We start from the raw sequence: 15778 nt of genomic DNA, 5'->3' as shown, positions 1-15778 counted from the left end.
CATAACCATTAAGCCAACACCATGCTCTCTTTAACACAGAGTATGGTACATCGAATCACACACACACACACACACACACACACACACACACACACACACACACACACACACACACACACACACACACACACACTTCCATTGTTTCTCTACTTTAATGGGAGTCCATTTATAATCTTCATCATCGTGATCATGTACCATGCCTTATGTAGACTGTTGGTGTTGCCGGAGCAGTTACTGCGCTGGGTTACAATCCTGGTCGGGTCGTCACTCCAACTCGGTAAGTCATGGCAGGAATTTGGAATTTGGCCATGGTGCCGCCGATAGCTTGCCAACTCTTCGCCCCTTTGTAATAGCTTAATAAAAGTATGTGCAGCATTGTTTTTGTATTTTATTGACCACTCTACTGCATTACTGGCCTTTCATATGCTTCCGGTCAGTCCGTTGTGCTTGAAGAGGCGATGGGAAATGCTAATGTCAAAGGCCACAGTCTAGTAAGCACGTGCAGCCTAATTCCTCATGCTTTACAGCATTTAAATTATTCAGCACATCCTTGAGTGCTGAGCAAGCTTGAGGCAGCTGTAAAACACCCGTTTTGTTATCCCGACTGACAAATTTACTCTTGCCTTTGGTTGAAAATAGTGTTTCCGTATTGATGATGTGTTTTGATTTTGAGTTATGTTTGCTAAGAGCCGGTGACAAGCTAAGCGGACTGTATTAAAGCCTTATGATTTGCTCTGGATTGTGAAAGTGAAACCAGAAAGCATACATCTTCTTTCAGGTATGGCAGAAATTAAATGTCAGAGGGAATGAAATAACAGCGTGGCAGCACATGGCTCCTGATTCTCTGCTCAAATAAATGTACAGGTATAATGTATCCGAGCAGTCAACAAATCACGATTGGTGCAGACTTGCTGCGCTTGCCCCTGAATGAAAGATTGTAATGCAAGTTTTACATTCACATATGACGGGGAATCAACCACCTGTGTGCTCTTTACCACCACCCCTTGGAGAACTGTCTGCTCAAGCAACTAGCAATAAGCCGAACGGAAGCGCTAAGTTGTCTTAGGAAGGGGTAGAAATTGTTGCACAAGGTGGCCAGGAAGCATTGACACCCTTTTAGTTCAGATTTTATGATTCTTGATGGTCGATGTAGACACCACTGTGTTCCAGATGGAGGATTATCTATATATACACTATCAGGGCTATATATCTATATACACTATATCTATATACACTATATCTATATACACTATATCTATATATATCTATGTATCTATATATATATATATATATATATATATTATCTATATATACACTTACACTTTGTAAGCAATAACCGAACAGTGCTTCCCCATTGTCTCGGGTCAATCACCCGCATTTGATTTTTCATTTGTTTATTTTATTTTTCTTCTTCATTTATTTATATTTTCATTTATGGATGTTGTCCGATGAGTTTGTGTTTTTCTCCAGTATACTGGCTTCGATGTTCATCAGCATACAAAATTTCAGCTTTCTACGTTACCGAGAAGGAACCGATCTTTAATATCAGTGAGCCAGTGGTTCGAATGGGCTTTATATATTAGATAAGCATCTCCATTTTCTCTGTGACATCATCATGAGCGAGGGTAAGTATCAAACGCAAACACCCTTAAATTGTCTTGCATTTTGATTATTCTTTTTCACGATAATTAATCTGACATCCATTGGTCCTCGGCCCGAGGACAGACTTTCTATCCATCAAGCACAGTAAAAATCGCAACAGAACCTGCAATTTGTTTATTTTTTGCACTCATTTAATTTGTGCACTGCAATTGAAAATTATAACCAAAGATAATTAAATAAAATGTTATAAATATGTTCTGGAGTTCTTTTGAAATCAACACATATTGACCTTGAGCAGCATGGATGTCCCAGATCCTGTTCGCTGCTCTGGGGTCCTCAGCAACTGACCACACGTGTTTTTGATTAAGCCGCTAACCTTGGAAACGTTATTGGTGAGGGAAGGGGAGAGTGAGAGGAGGGGGGGGGGATAAATAGTGTATGTATGCCAAAGCTAATGACAGTAAGATGAAAAGGAAAATAAAGGTGCGAGCCCTCATCTCAGGCACTTTGGCTTAAGTTGAAGTCATGGTCGGATAATCTGCAAAACACACCTTTTCATGTAATTACAAGTGCATTATAGAGGTTTATTGTCCTTTAAATCACACATTTATTATAATAGTGATGAAATTTCTATTAAAGGCCCCATTAAATGCCTTTTTATTGAATTTTATTGCTACTTCAGCTCAATCCTCCTGTAGACCTTAAATACAGAGCAATAAACTTTTATGTGAGAAAACTTTTGCATCATCGTTTGTGGATTCATATTTGCAGCATCAAGATCATTATTAATTTATGAGCTTCCAAAACACAGATAGTAGGAAAGAACAGGGTAATGTGGACCACTAAAGGACAATCCTGACTCCAACTTTATCCTGGGTGAGATGACGATGTCTATCAATACCTTTCTAATCGATGCCGTCTCAGTACGGGGTATGCTATAAAATATAACGAAATCGCCCAAATATTATATGTACTACTACTTCTTTAATGGACCAATGTATTCCCACCTTTGTGTGGGGTGGGCCAGATGACGTTTTTGGCCCAAGTCTTTCACGAACTGGCTGACCAGACCTGCCGATCGACTGAACAAGACTTTGTAGTTTGTTCAGGGTGCCGTCAAAAACTCATCAACTCTTCGAAAAAGACACCTTGGGATCGTTAACATCCACCAACGATCAATGGTAGCAACTGGGACACCCAGTGAAACATCAATCGGATGGATGGCACACAAATTGATGCCTTGCCTGCCTGTGAAACACCAGGTTGAAGTTTATAGCTATGTCGAGATTCGAACGCAGGCTGGACAGCATAGAGGCGAGTTCACACACCTCTGGGTTAAATCGTCCAAACACTCAAAGGTGCTTTTTTCTGGCCACAGATTCTCTGATGCCCATATATCCCAGAGTTCCATATTACCTCGCTGTTTTCCACAGAATTCCAGTGACTGCTCAGAATTTAAACACAGGAATTGGAGCAGGGGCATTATAGGATCAGGAAGAGCACCACAATCAAATTTTGGCAAATATGGAGAAATTAGTGGACAGTGTGACAAGGAGTTGGGAATATGGATTACATTTTTCAAACCACAGAATGTCCTCAATAACACCGGTCATACAGCACAAGGTGGTGTCAAGTCAATTGCTCGACAAATCACAGCAACTATGCTGGAATTCTTGCACAATTGCTCGTGAGACTACATACCACAATAATGTGATGACTTCGACAGAATCACAAGAGTTATAGTTGAAGCAACGTTAAAGATCAGATGACTGAGACTCAAGTCTGAATTGCAGTTGCCAAGTCTCACGAAGAAGCGACTCAACTTGGAGTCTTTGAGGCTACATAGTGTAAAAGTAGGAGTGATCCTGTAGCTTTAGGACGCTTGGACCGACATTTCCATTGATGTTGACACCGAACCTGCAGACGGATAGTCCGTTGAGATGAAAAGTGTTGAACTTTAAACGTGCTTTGCAATTATTACACCTTTACCCTGGAGGTCATCTGAAGGTTAACCACAAAAGAACTGAGCAGCTATATGCACGAAATAGCTCGTAAAAAAGGGGGGCAGAAGATGGGATGGAAGAGGAATGGAGAGAAGGGGGATATATTGGGAAAAGGGAGAGCTATAGGGACTCAAGAAATCCGCCATTACTGTGTACTTAATATGTAGATGGAAGTGCATGAGCACTCTAAAAAGCTTTTAGAGTTATGGGATTTGACAGGGTGCTAAGGGGCTTCACGTTTTCACAAAAAAAAACACAAAAAAACCATGACGACAGCTGCAAACACGAAAGCAATTCCCTCGTTCGTGATCAACCACGCCGTCAGTTTGAAGGTCATTCTATCACACTTCTTCCGTTTATTTTTGTGACAAATTTGTTGAGGATGCGTTTCAACTTGCAACCTTCACCAAAATGATAAATCGATGTTTTTATAAGAAAAGCACTCCAAGTGCATGGAGATGAATTATACACTTGTTGTGGGGGAACAAGGGTTGTGAAGATGAGCAAGCTGTTTTAAAGTTTAACCCATCAACTTATTGAGGATTAAGACCATTCAGGTTTGATTCTATCCTGCAACGTCCAGAAAATGCCCACTAAAAGGCTGCGGATCACGGATGGTCTTATCCGCCATTGCACCGCAAGTTTATGCGAGGCCTGAGGCCTACGAGTGCAAGATGTTTTACTTTGTGCTGGAAGTACTTTGGAGAGACTTTTTTCATATCATAGAGGCTCGTCAGAGTTATGAGGCCACGCTACCGCCTCCGGCGATGTATCACGACTCTCAGGGTCATCTTGTAATGTGTGGTCACCAAGCCCGCTGCTGTTGCCATCACAGTGGTGTGTGCATTGCTCCAGGACAAGCTGCAAAGACAGTGCGGCCTAGGAGATCGTTCTTGGGAACACGGGGATAATGCGCACCCTGCGGAGTGACGTGACCTCCCAATACTAGAGCCAATCACCAAGGGTCTTTGTTCCATACCACACAAGTCATTGTTTAATATTAGTGAAAATGTTCCTGTCTTTTTTAATCCGATAAATCTCCCAGCCTTTGGGCCGCTATCTTGGCCAAATTCCAAATTGCCTGCGTAGACTGAGCTAGCTTGCCCGATTGTGACCCTTATTCGTTTATAACCACTGCAGTGGCCCTGCAATGCTCCAACAGCAGTGAGCCTGAAATTGTAGATTGGATAACAGAGTTCCAATGAAAAACTAATGGACAACATTTTTCTCTGTGACATACAATCCAAATTCTTGTGCATTGTTTTCTTACATAAACATTACGGAGCAAGGTCTCACAGTCCTGCTCTAGTATGTAAATAAAAAGCCTTATATTACTTAAAGAATTATTATTCATGCAAATGTGTTTATGTTCCTCGGAATTTAAATCTGTTGAACGCAATTATGCAAACATATGAAAAATAGATTTCGTAAAGAGATCTCCTGCGTATTATGTACGGAAAGACGTCTGGAGTGGTAAGAGGTGAGGTGGTTAGGGAAGGGAATTCGCATATGTGCGTACCTAATATGTAGATGACGCTGAAGATCACCTTTTGCATCTCAAAACAAACCAATGACTTGTCTTTTTAAACTTTTTTAAAAATGTATCTCAGTCATTCACGGTCTGTTCGTTCGAATGATTCTCGGACCTTCTCACTTTAAACTTAAAAACAATGAATTTTTATTGCATCGCAAGAAATGTTTGTAGGAATCTTGAGTGAAGTTTAATAGGAAGAATATATTGGAGGTGAGATAACCGGATGATGAATGAGTTAAGGTGGGAACATTGTTTGGACCTGCAAATCAAAACATTTCAGGCGCACCATGCATTTGAGGGAAAAGGATTACAGGAAACATAAAGGGAGATCTTAAGGAAAGTGAGGTAACCTGCCTGTAGCCTAATCTCCATAACATGAAGGAACGACAAATGAGACACCGGTGGTCTTGGCTGGCAAAGATGAGGAGCGTCACGTGATGTTATTCAAAGCATTGGTCGGAGATTTCATCTTTCAGAACGAGAAGGCAAGATACCGAGCATCAAATGGACACCACAGAAATCAGTAAGACAAGTAAGGAGAGCCCAATTGGCAGAGGATGCCGAGCATTTGTCTGTGGCATCCGTTAAAGAGCATGATGTCTGCACAGCGGTGAATGTTGCTGACCAGTCAGTCAGTCTGACCTAGGGGCCGGAGAATATCTCAGCAGTGGCATGCTTGCCTTTGATTTGTAATTTTGTATCGTCTGGGTTTGATTCCTAATCCAACCACGTTCGCGTACAGCCACCGTCTGGTGCGGTGCCAGCAAAAGACACTGCATCGAATCCTGACTGCCCTTCAGAGGACACATAAAGCCGGTTATCCCAACTGCTCCCATTTGCTTAAAGATGCTAAAGTACCTTTCGAAAAGAGTACACCGTTGTGTGCCAGTGTCCTAGCCAACTTCCAGAAATTCTGCCCTAATTGAGCACTGTTTTGGCCTCACCTGTGACAAAGTAGTGAGATGTCCGGGGTAACTCTCAGCTACAGAAACCAACCGCGTGTTCTGTGACCACCTGTGCCACCAAATGACAGGACAACCTTCTCTATTTTTTGTGCTTTTCCATAAACCTCACCCAGCCTTGTACCTCAAAATAACAGATTTCTTTTTCAAGGTTCTAACAGATAGAACTTTGAAGTAAAGCATAGTGTAACCAATGAGGATCTCAGCTTGCTGGATCAAACAATCACATTTTGAGACATTAATAAAGGTTACCTACAAAACCATTGGTTACCTTTAGAATATTGTGAACACGTTCTCAGATTATTCAGTTCAATGGATTTCTTCCCCAAACCCTTCACCTCTTTTGATGGGCTGGCAGGATGGTCTCAAGGTACGCACACTTGCCTCAAAGTTGTTGAGCCTGGGTTGGAATATTGACTCAGCTCCAAACACACACACACACACACACACACACACACACACACACACACACACACACACACACACACACACACACACACACACACACACACACCAACGTTCCAAATTCACATTTTGAAGAAAACATCACTTTTCTTTTGGTTAAATAATTGGAGGCTTATTCGCTTGAATATAAATAATGACCTGTTTATCCTCTTGGTGAAACAACATATTCAGACCTTTCTGATACCTCCGATACCATGTCCAATTAGAGCCACATTGCAGGATAATTTGAGATGATGTCTGTCAGCTGTATATTTTATAGCAGTGTAGTAAATACTATATACCCAGAATGCACCTGGTGGGTGTGAATGCACAGATGCTTGCACAGTTGTGTGTTTGAGAGACAGGTTTAAACAGCGTCGTTTCGCTTCAGTGGCTCAGCACCGATTCATGTCAGGGACTATGTCTGATTGGTCTTTCACACCGTGGCCTAGCAATGGAATAGCTAACAACCTATCCTTCACCCATCAGGTCAGGTCCTAATTTTGAGCCCAAAGTACAGCTTGTGGCACTGATTTCAAGTCATCAGGACATTCATTCAGAAAGCTCCATATCCTGAGTCGGTGGAGAAATGGTTGAACAGTATGTGGAATTCATGCCAGGGTGTTCACCCAGATCTAGCACTGACCGTGCTGCCCTGGATTGTGGATTGCATCATGGACTTGCACTTCACTTCCTTGTTTTCCTTGGAAATGTCTGTGCCTTGCTTTCATATTTGCTACAATAACTTGTTTATAAGACATCTCGGGTATTTCCAGCCGACCAACCGTAGAGACTTTGATGAAGCTTGGCTTACCGTATGGAGTGATGAGCTAACTGTGGGATTTTTGCTTGCCACATACTGCCATTAGGCAAAGATTGCTCACATGGGAAAAATGTTCTCATGATCCTAATTGAGGGGAATGGTCCTTCCTGCAAGATCATAGCCATTTGGCTCCATAAAAGCAACTATAAATTCGGTGTGTGCCCAATTTTGGGCATCCTTTGTCGGTTTCAGCATGAATATTTTTTTCATTGTAAAAAAAATCATGTTATTTCATTTTACACACACACACACACACACACACACACACACACACACACACACACACACACACACACACACACACACACACACACACACACACACACACACACACACACTTCTTCATGCCGTTCGGTGCACAGTGCTGCCGAGGCAGTTTCATTCACTCGAGGTACAATCCTGAATGGGTCTCCACTCTGATTCAGGCTGCTTGAATGGCTCACTCCCAGCAAGCTGGTATTCCTGCCAGTGGGGAAGACCACCTTGGAAGAACCAAAATGGACAGAACGGAAGGAGCCAGACACACTTGGGCACTGTGTACTGCCATACTACCCGGGCCTTTCTGATAGGATTGGCAGGATAGTACGTGGTGCACGGATTGGCATAGCCTACAAGCCTCTATGCACCAATCTGTAATGTCATCTCAAAAGTAAAGGACCCAATACCAACTGGTGATAAATCTGGAGTAGTTTACCATTTATCATGCAAAGACTGTGACCAATTTTACATTGACGAAACTGGAAGAAATTTAAAACAATGGCGAGATGAACATGATAGAGCAATTGGGCTTGGAAAGGTGACCCAGTCAGCCACAGCACGTCATTACCTGCAATCTGGCCATAAATTTTACTTTGTTGGGATCCCTGTCCGAGACACTACACCGAACAAACAACACAGGTTGATTTTGGAAGTGTGGCACGTGAAGAGCCGGGAGGGTGGTCGAACTGGGGAGATGGTAGACATACCCACACAATACACACCTCTGATGCAAATGGCGAAAACTGGATGGTGCAAACAGCTGGATAAGGTGAGCAACAAACAACACCCAATCCCAAACACCAGATCTACATGTGCACAACACATAACGAGAACCTCAACACTCGCACAACCAACACCTTATCATGCCCAACCTGGACGTGAAACCAGCCGTGTTCGTGCCCTGGAAACACAGAAACAACAAGTGCATACACGTGCTCACCTACACATATACAACACCAGATCATGTGTAAATAAAATAAAAAAGCACTCCTCCATTTGACCTCAAACACCAGCACGTGACCGGAAATGAGCGGTCATATTGAAATAAAAACCGGGTACGTGCTGAGGCTCGGGGTCTATTGTGCCTGAAGAAGCCAGAGAAATATTGCCTGACACCGCGTCTGCTCTCATAGCAAAGCAAGGTTAGAATTTCATAGCAAAGTTAGGATTGGATAGAGGGGCCTTGGTCCATGGATGTGTAGAAGATTAAATAGGGAAACTGTGGGCTTAAGTGTTAGTTGTCACCACATGTGTGTATGTGGGGGGGGGGGAGGGTGGTGCTGTGGTTATTCGATATGGATTAGGACAAATTTCCCCCAGTATGTAATTGCCCCATGTGACCTTCCCCTCTGTTTTTGTATTTACAAGCCAGCCATGAAAGGAGTTGCGTTTTTATACCAACAATAACCATAACCACAAGCAAGCCAGGCATGCTGAGCAGGCAGAAGCCCTGCCTTCCCGGGTTTCATGCCAGCAAGCCAGGTGGATGATTGATAGGCGTGAAGTTGAAGGGAGACCGGAAGCGAATGCATGAGGGGGCATGAGGAACGCAATCAGAGAGAATGGGAAAGCAGCTAGGAGCGAGAAGCAAAGATGTATGTGGTTTTGTTGGTTGTGTTCGGTATGGGAGGGAGGCAAGCAATTGAGAGAGAACAGGGCATTACGGCTGGCTTCCCTTTGATGCATGAAGAAGGTGGCATGATTCTCGTATTTATGCGAATTGGCTCGCATGGTGGTGCAAGACCCTGGCCATTGACTCTTGACTGGTCGTGAGAGATGGACCTTGAAGCCTCGTGTATATCACCGAAGGGAGTGACGTGATTCTGCAAAGCAGTAGGTCACTAAGCGTTATTGACAAATAAGCTGCATGGCGGCTTCTGAGCCTGGTGTTGAATACCGCCTCATGAATTGCCTCACATACCTTTCGCGCCCAGAGAGCAGCTTGGCGCCATTTTTGGGCACGTCTTCCCATGCAGGACGAAGCACCTCGATCCCAAAGTTCAGTAAAGACCATATCTGGACAAAACGAAGTCCAGAATAAAGGGAGGATTTTCACACAGTTTCATTTTCCCCTTGTGTGTATTGAAGTCCGTGTGCAGAGGTGCCTCAACTTTAAACCTTAATTTACTTCACGCATTATTTTTACATTTTGAATTACCCTTGTAAATATTTATTCTATTTTCATTAAATCCCCGTTTATTTTAAGTTGCTGGTGTCCATGTATTTGTCATGGGTTTCAAGTATAAACCCCTTGTACTGTGCATCCATCTGTGCTTTCGTCGCTTTGCCAGTGCCGCCCTGCCCCTCCCGCGTCCGCGCCATAATCTCTGAGGATCACGTGTCCGCCTCCTAAGGAAAACCACTTGGCGATCCGGGCTGGTCGGTGTTTACCACTCGATATATATAAAATATAAATATATTATAATGTTACGGCCCCGAAGTTCAAGGTTCGCCACGAGGGGAAGCACTCGAGTTTCAAGTTTCTCATGAACACCCGGTTTGAGGCCGCCAATCACAGATAACTCCACGGTCAAACAGGCTGTAGTTTACACAGCCATAGTTGCTTGACTTAGACTACTGCCTCGCAGAGTTATACTTTGATGTTTCTACGATACCTTTCGATTGGCACGGCAACCTAACTGGAGGCCACACCCTCGGCCCCGTACCTGGTGATCTTCTGCTGAGCAGAACATATAGGTGCAGCACCGGCTAACAGAGGAAATCACATGGGGTTCAACTTCCCGTCTAACTATGCTTGAACACTGTGTCGGACCAATGAAGGAAAGGACAACCAAGACAGAATGGAAATAACAACTAACAATTATTAATTTACATGCACTCACAAGCAATCATTTAAAAGTGAGTATCCACAGGCAAGAAAACAAAAGGCACAAAATAGCAGATTTAACCATAACACATATTGTTGCACACCCATATTTACACAAAGAACACATGGCCATCATTCAATCCAGGGAGAAGAAGAAAACAAGAAGAACTTGAGAAGAAAATAAAAGTACGGAGTTTGAGGTCGACTCTTTCCCTGACCTCACACGGCCCAACAGGGTTGTGCCAGCCAAAATATACTGGGGGAGGGGGGAAGGATGGTGAAAATGGGTAGTGGAGTGGTGGGACGAGCAGCTGCATTTCTGAGGCATCCAGAACAAGCAGGCAACTCTTCTCCAGCATCCCAGATATGACAGCTGCAAGTAACTCCATTTTTGTTGGTTCCCCATGTCCAGCCGCTTCTCATGAACCAAGCTGCGCTCTGGCCTTTCCCCCTGCCTTGCAGCCTCTATGAGATTTTTACCTCTCTGTCAAACTCTGTGCACACCTCTGCCCATCACTGGATAAGCTTTTTGGCATCTGTCCATTCACTCCTCAGCTTCTTCTCCCTAACTGGACATCTCTTCCTCTGTCTTGTCGTCTCGTGCGAACCTCTTCCCATTGGTGCATATCTGATATGGGTGTGTCCATGACACAGCTTGTATAAAATTCCACATCATTCCATGGTGATCGCCACGAGCACCCCAAGGCCCTCCATGTGAGCGCAAAACGTCCTTTGAAGTGCACGGACTGTTTGCACGCGAGAAGCACCGTCACGCAAGCCACAAATATCAAGCATCGTGCTTTGTGCCATGAACGTGTGAAATAAGATAATGCATAGATGGAGTGGCAATGGAGAGGGATGAAGGAGGGACCAATAACTTAGGGTTTGAGGAAGGGAGTTTTGGGGGGATTGTTGAAACCGATGATGTGAAGGAGCAATTGTTGAAAGGAGCAGAAGTGGAGGAGGGGGGGGGATGCACCGATTGGGTAAAGGAGGGATTGTTGAAAATAGCAGAGGGGGAATGGTGGAACGGATTGATGGGGGTAAAGGGCGAACGATTGAAAGTTGCAGAGGGTTTGAATGGACTGATGGGGTGTTGAAAGTAGAAAAGGGTTTGGAATGGACCGATAGGGGTTGAAAGTAGCAGAGAGGGGAATGTTGAAAATTACCCCCGTGTGGGAGTGACAGTCATCTCTACGAGCAATAATACCACAAGTTCTCAATGTTCAGTTATGACCGAAGACTACTGCGCAGCTCCACTGCACAGCTCGAACTGCGCAGTTTGGTTGAAGATAACTCGGCATTTTGGCACGCGTGCACGAAATTATATTTTGAAAATAAATGCCGACGTTTACATTTCGGGTTTTTAAACTTTTGCACCTTCGGTGGAAAATGTATAAATATAATATACAAGGTCAGCTGCTATGCAATGACACCATTCACTAACTTTTACCATGCCCAGTATATTACCATGCCCTAACGAACTGGAGAATATATAGCCTCCTGAAGGTCGGGCAGTTTTTGCATACTTTGAAGTCACGTGACATGAAAGCGAAATTCGAAAATCCGTCCCAACCAAATTTTGATATTGTCCCATACATTCATATGTCACAATCAAATTCAAGATTGTTTGAGAAATGTAGGAGATAGATTTTGAAAATCGTCATTTTCGCATTTTTTGCCAAATTTGAAGTCATGTGACACGAAAACGAAAGAGAATATCGAAAATCCAGCCTGACAAAATTTAGATATTGTCCCATAGATTCATATGCCACAATCAAATTCAAGATTGCTTGAGAAATGTAGAAGGAGATAGATGTTGAAAATCGTCATTTTCGCATGGAAATCGTCATTTTCGCATTTTTTGCCAACTTTGAAGTAATGTGACATGAAAACGAAAGCGAATATCGAAAATCCGGCCTGATCAAAATTTAGATATTGTCCCATAGATTCAAATGCTGCAATCAAGTTCAAGATCGCTTGAGAAATGGTGGAGGAGATAGAATTTGAAAATCGTCATTTTCGCAACTTCAAAGGCCTCGTGACCTTGACCTTCGGTGACCTTGAAAGTCACACTATCGTGTACGTCTCATCGACCTCTATCAGGATCACTAATGACCAGATCTCCCGCTTCAACTTCATTGTGAATGGACGGACGGACGGACGGACGGACGGACGGACCCATATTACCGTTTCTCTCACCAATATTATTAGGTCATTGGAAATGACCTAAAAAGGACCGATTGGGTGAAGGACGGAAGATTGAAAGTTGCAGAGGGGGGATTGTTGGATCGGACAGATAGGGTGAAGGAGGAAAAAGTGAAAGGAGCTGGGGGGGGATGGACCAATGGGATAAAGGATGGATTGTTTAAAGGAGGAGAGGGGGGAAATGGAGGAATGGGGTGAAGGAGGGAAGTTCTAAAGGACCATAGGGGTTTGGAATGGATCGATGGGGTGAAAGAGGAAATATTAAAAGCACCAGAGAGGCATGAGGAAGACATCACACCAGGGAAATACAAACCAACCTCAAAGCATGCCCCCCACCCCCACCAAAAAAACCCTGAAGACAAGGGGCCAAGGTCTACCTACACATATATTAAATAAATTACTCATTATTGAGTCTCCTTCGTGAACATGTACGCACTCCTCCTGGGGTATGTTTCAAAGCAACATATATATATATATATATATATATATATATATATATATATATATATATATATATATATATATATATATATATGGAGATACTGCATATATCCCAAGTAACAAACAGCTGTTCTTGTTACAATTTCCTTTAACTGGCCAAACTAAAAAGAAATCGAAAGCCTTGCCACTCTTCTCTCCCAAGATCGGTGTGGACAAAACTTGATACCAATCAGTACGAACCGCACCCCTGATCTCCATATATATATATATATATATATATATATATATATATATATATATATATATATATATATATATATATATATATATATATATATATATATATACAGTAAGTCCTCGCTAACCGGAAGTTCGCATATCGTAGTTTCGATTATTCGTAATTTATTTTTAATGACCAATTTTTCAATTATCGCAAACATTTTATGCCTACCGTAATGTCATTGCAAGGAAAAACGCAAAAAAAGTTTCAAACTGCCTTCAAAAAACAACAATCACACAGGATGCGCATAAACACACTTTCACTTTACTGCGCATGTACTGTATGCTGTACTGTACGTATTCTCTTCACGCTCGCCTGCATACCATCCAGTATGAATCCCAAGCGACCCGCAAGTCTTTTGCCGAGCACACCTCGTTTCAAGCGACAACGAAAGGCTGTCCCATTGAAGGTGAAATTGGATATAATTAAAAGACATGAACGAGGTGAAGGGACAACGGAAATCGGCCGCGCGCATGCAATCGCTGCATCGACTGTACATTCGATCGTTCAAAGTTCGACAAAGATAAAGAAAATATCACAGATTGCGACCAGTTCGAGTGCAACGACACTAACGAGAATGAGAGATGGTGCCATGCACAACATGGAGCGTTTATTATGTGTGTGGATAGAAGATCAAACTCAACGTCACATGCCTTTATGTCTTGCTGTGATACAAGAAAAAGCGCGTAGTTTGTTCGGGCATTGACCCACGATTACGTGATCAATTACTTCTCCAATCATGTTGAGAAGTACTCCAAGGAGAACAACATTGACAACAAATCTTTGCTGCTTGTAGACAATGCTCCTGCCCATCCTCAGCAAATGGAATACTGGTGTGAAAACGTGCAGGTAGTATTTTTACCACCAAATACTACCTCACTTTTACAGCCTATGGATCAGGGAGTTATTGCTGCTTTTAAAGCCTATTGTGTTAAGCATACCATGCTGCAACTTATCAAAAAAACTGATAAGGACAAGCTATCAATCAAGGAGTTTTGGCGAACATACAACATAAAAATGGCTTTGGAAAACATGAAGGATTCATGGGCGGAGGTGAGTGCCTCCACAATGAACGCTGTGTGAAAGAAAGTGTGGCCTGAGTGTGTCCACAATTTCAAGGGGTTTGCTGATGTTCCGTTGATTACAAGTCAAATTGTAGACCTGGCGCAGGAGGCTGGTTTTGAAGAGGTTGACGAAGAGGACGTGGATGACTTACTGGAGTCTCATGCAGAACCCTTAAGCAATGAAGATCTTATGGAGTTGGAACAGCAGTGGGCTCTTGAGGAAGAAGAAGATGCTGTGACACCTTCATCCGAGCATCTCACCATGAAAAACCTCAGCCAAATCCTCAGCTCATTTGAAAGTGCCACATAATTTGTTGTCGAGCAAGATCCAAATCTTGAAAGGAGCACTGATTTTAGCTGTGTTGTTAATGATGCCCTTTGTTGCTACAAGGAACTTTATGCAGCAAAGAAAAAGAAACCCATCCAGCCCACACTCCATGCATTTTTCAAGCCAAAAGATGCAGCACCAACTCCATCCACCATCCAGGATGCTCCTTCAACCAGCTGCCAAGAGACCGTTCCCGCTGGTGAAGAAAGTGACAGCACAGTGTCAAGTGAAAAGGGGGACGATTCTGCCACTCCGCAAGTGTGACTTGTCCACCGCAATCAACTCCATTCCTCCAGCCTCGGGGTAAGTCGCCACGACTCGAGGAGTGTGTTTTGTTTATTTGTGTTTATGTCCAAAAAATTCCGAGCCAAAAACACATCCCCCCTTTAACACATTGGTTTCTATGGGAAAATATGTTTTGTTTAACACAGTTTCGCTTATCATAAGGTTTTCCAGGAACGCAACCCTTGCGAAAAGCGAGGACTTACTGTATATATATATATATATATATATATATATATATATATATATATATATATATATATATATATATATATATATATATATATATATATATATATATATATATATATATATATATATATATATATATATATTTAGGGTGGTCCAAAATCATAAGGGAAAAATTCAAAATTTGAATATTCTTGGGGCATGTTGATTATTTTGTTCTACCTGACTACAAAATACTCTTGGCCAAATTTGCCACAGTTCCAAAAATATTTAGGGGTCCATCAAGAGGAAGGAAGTTGTTACATCCAGTGGGAGAGAAGAAGACGTCAGTGGGAGAGAGGGAGACGTCAGTTGAGCTTTCGGTTCGCTGTCGGTCGGTGTTAAAAGTACTCTTTCATTTTTCTTTTTTTTATCTCTAATTTTTTTCTTCTTTTTGATTCCCAGAGTGAGTGAGTATGGCGTGTTCTACACGGAAAAGCACGGAACTGTTCCTCTTGGATCAACCATTGGAGAAATTCACCGACCGCCAGTTG

This window comes from Eptatretus burgeri, chromosome 4 (genome assembly GCF_056783735.1).
Source record: "Eptatretus burgeri isolate ZD-2024b chromosome 4, Ebu_testis_v1, whole genome shotgun sequence".
In the NCBI taxonomy this organism is placed as follows: domain Eukaryota; kingdom Metazoa; phylum Chordata; class Myxini; order Myxiniformes; family Myxinidae; genus Eptatretus; species Eptatretus burgeri.
This window is presented reverse-complemented; position numbering follows the sequence as displayed.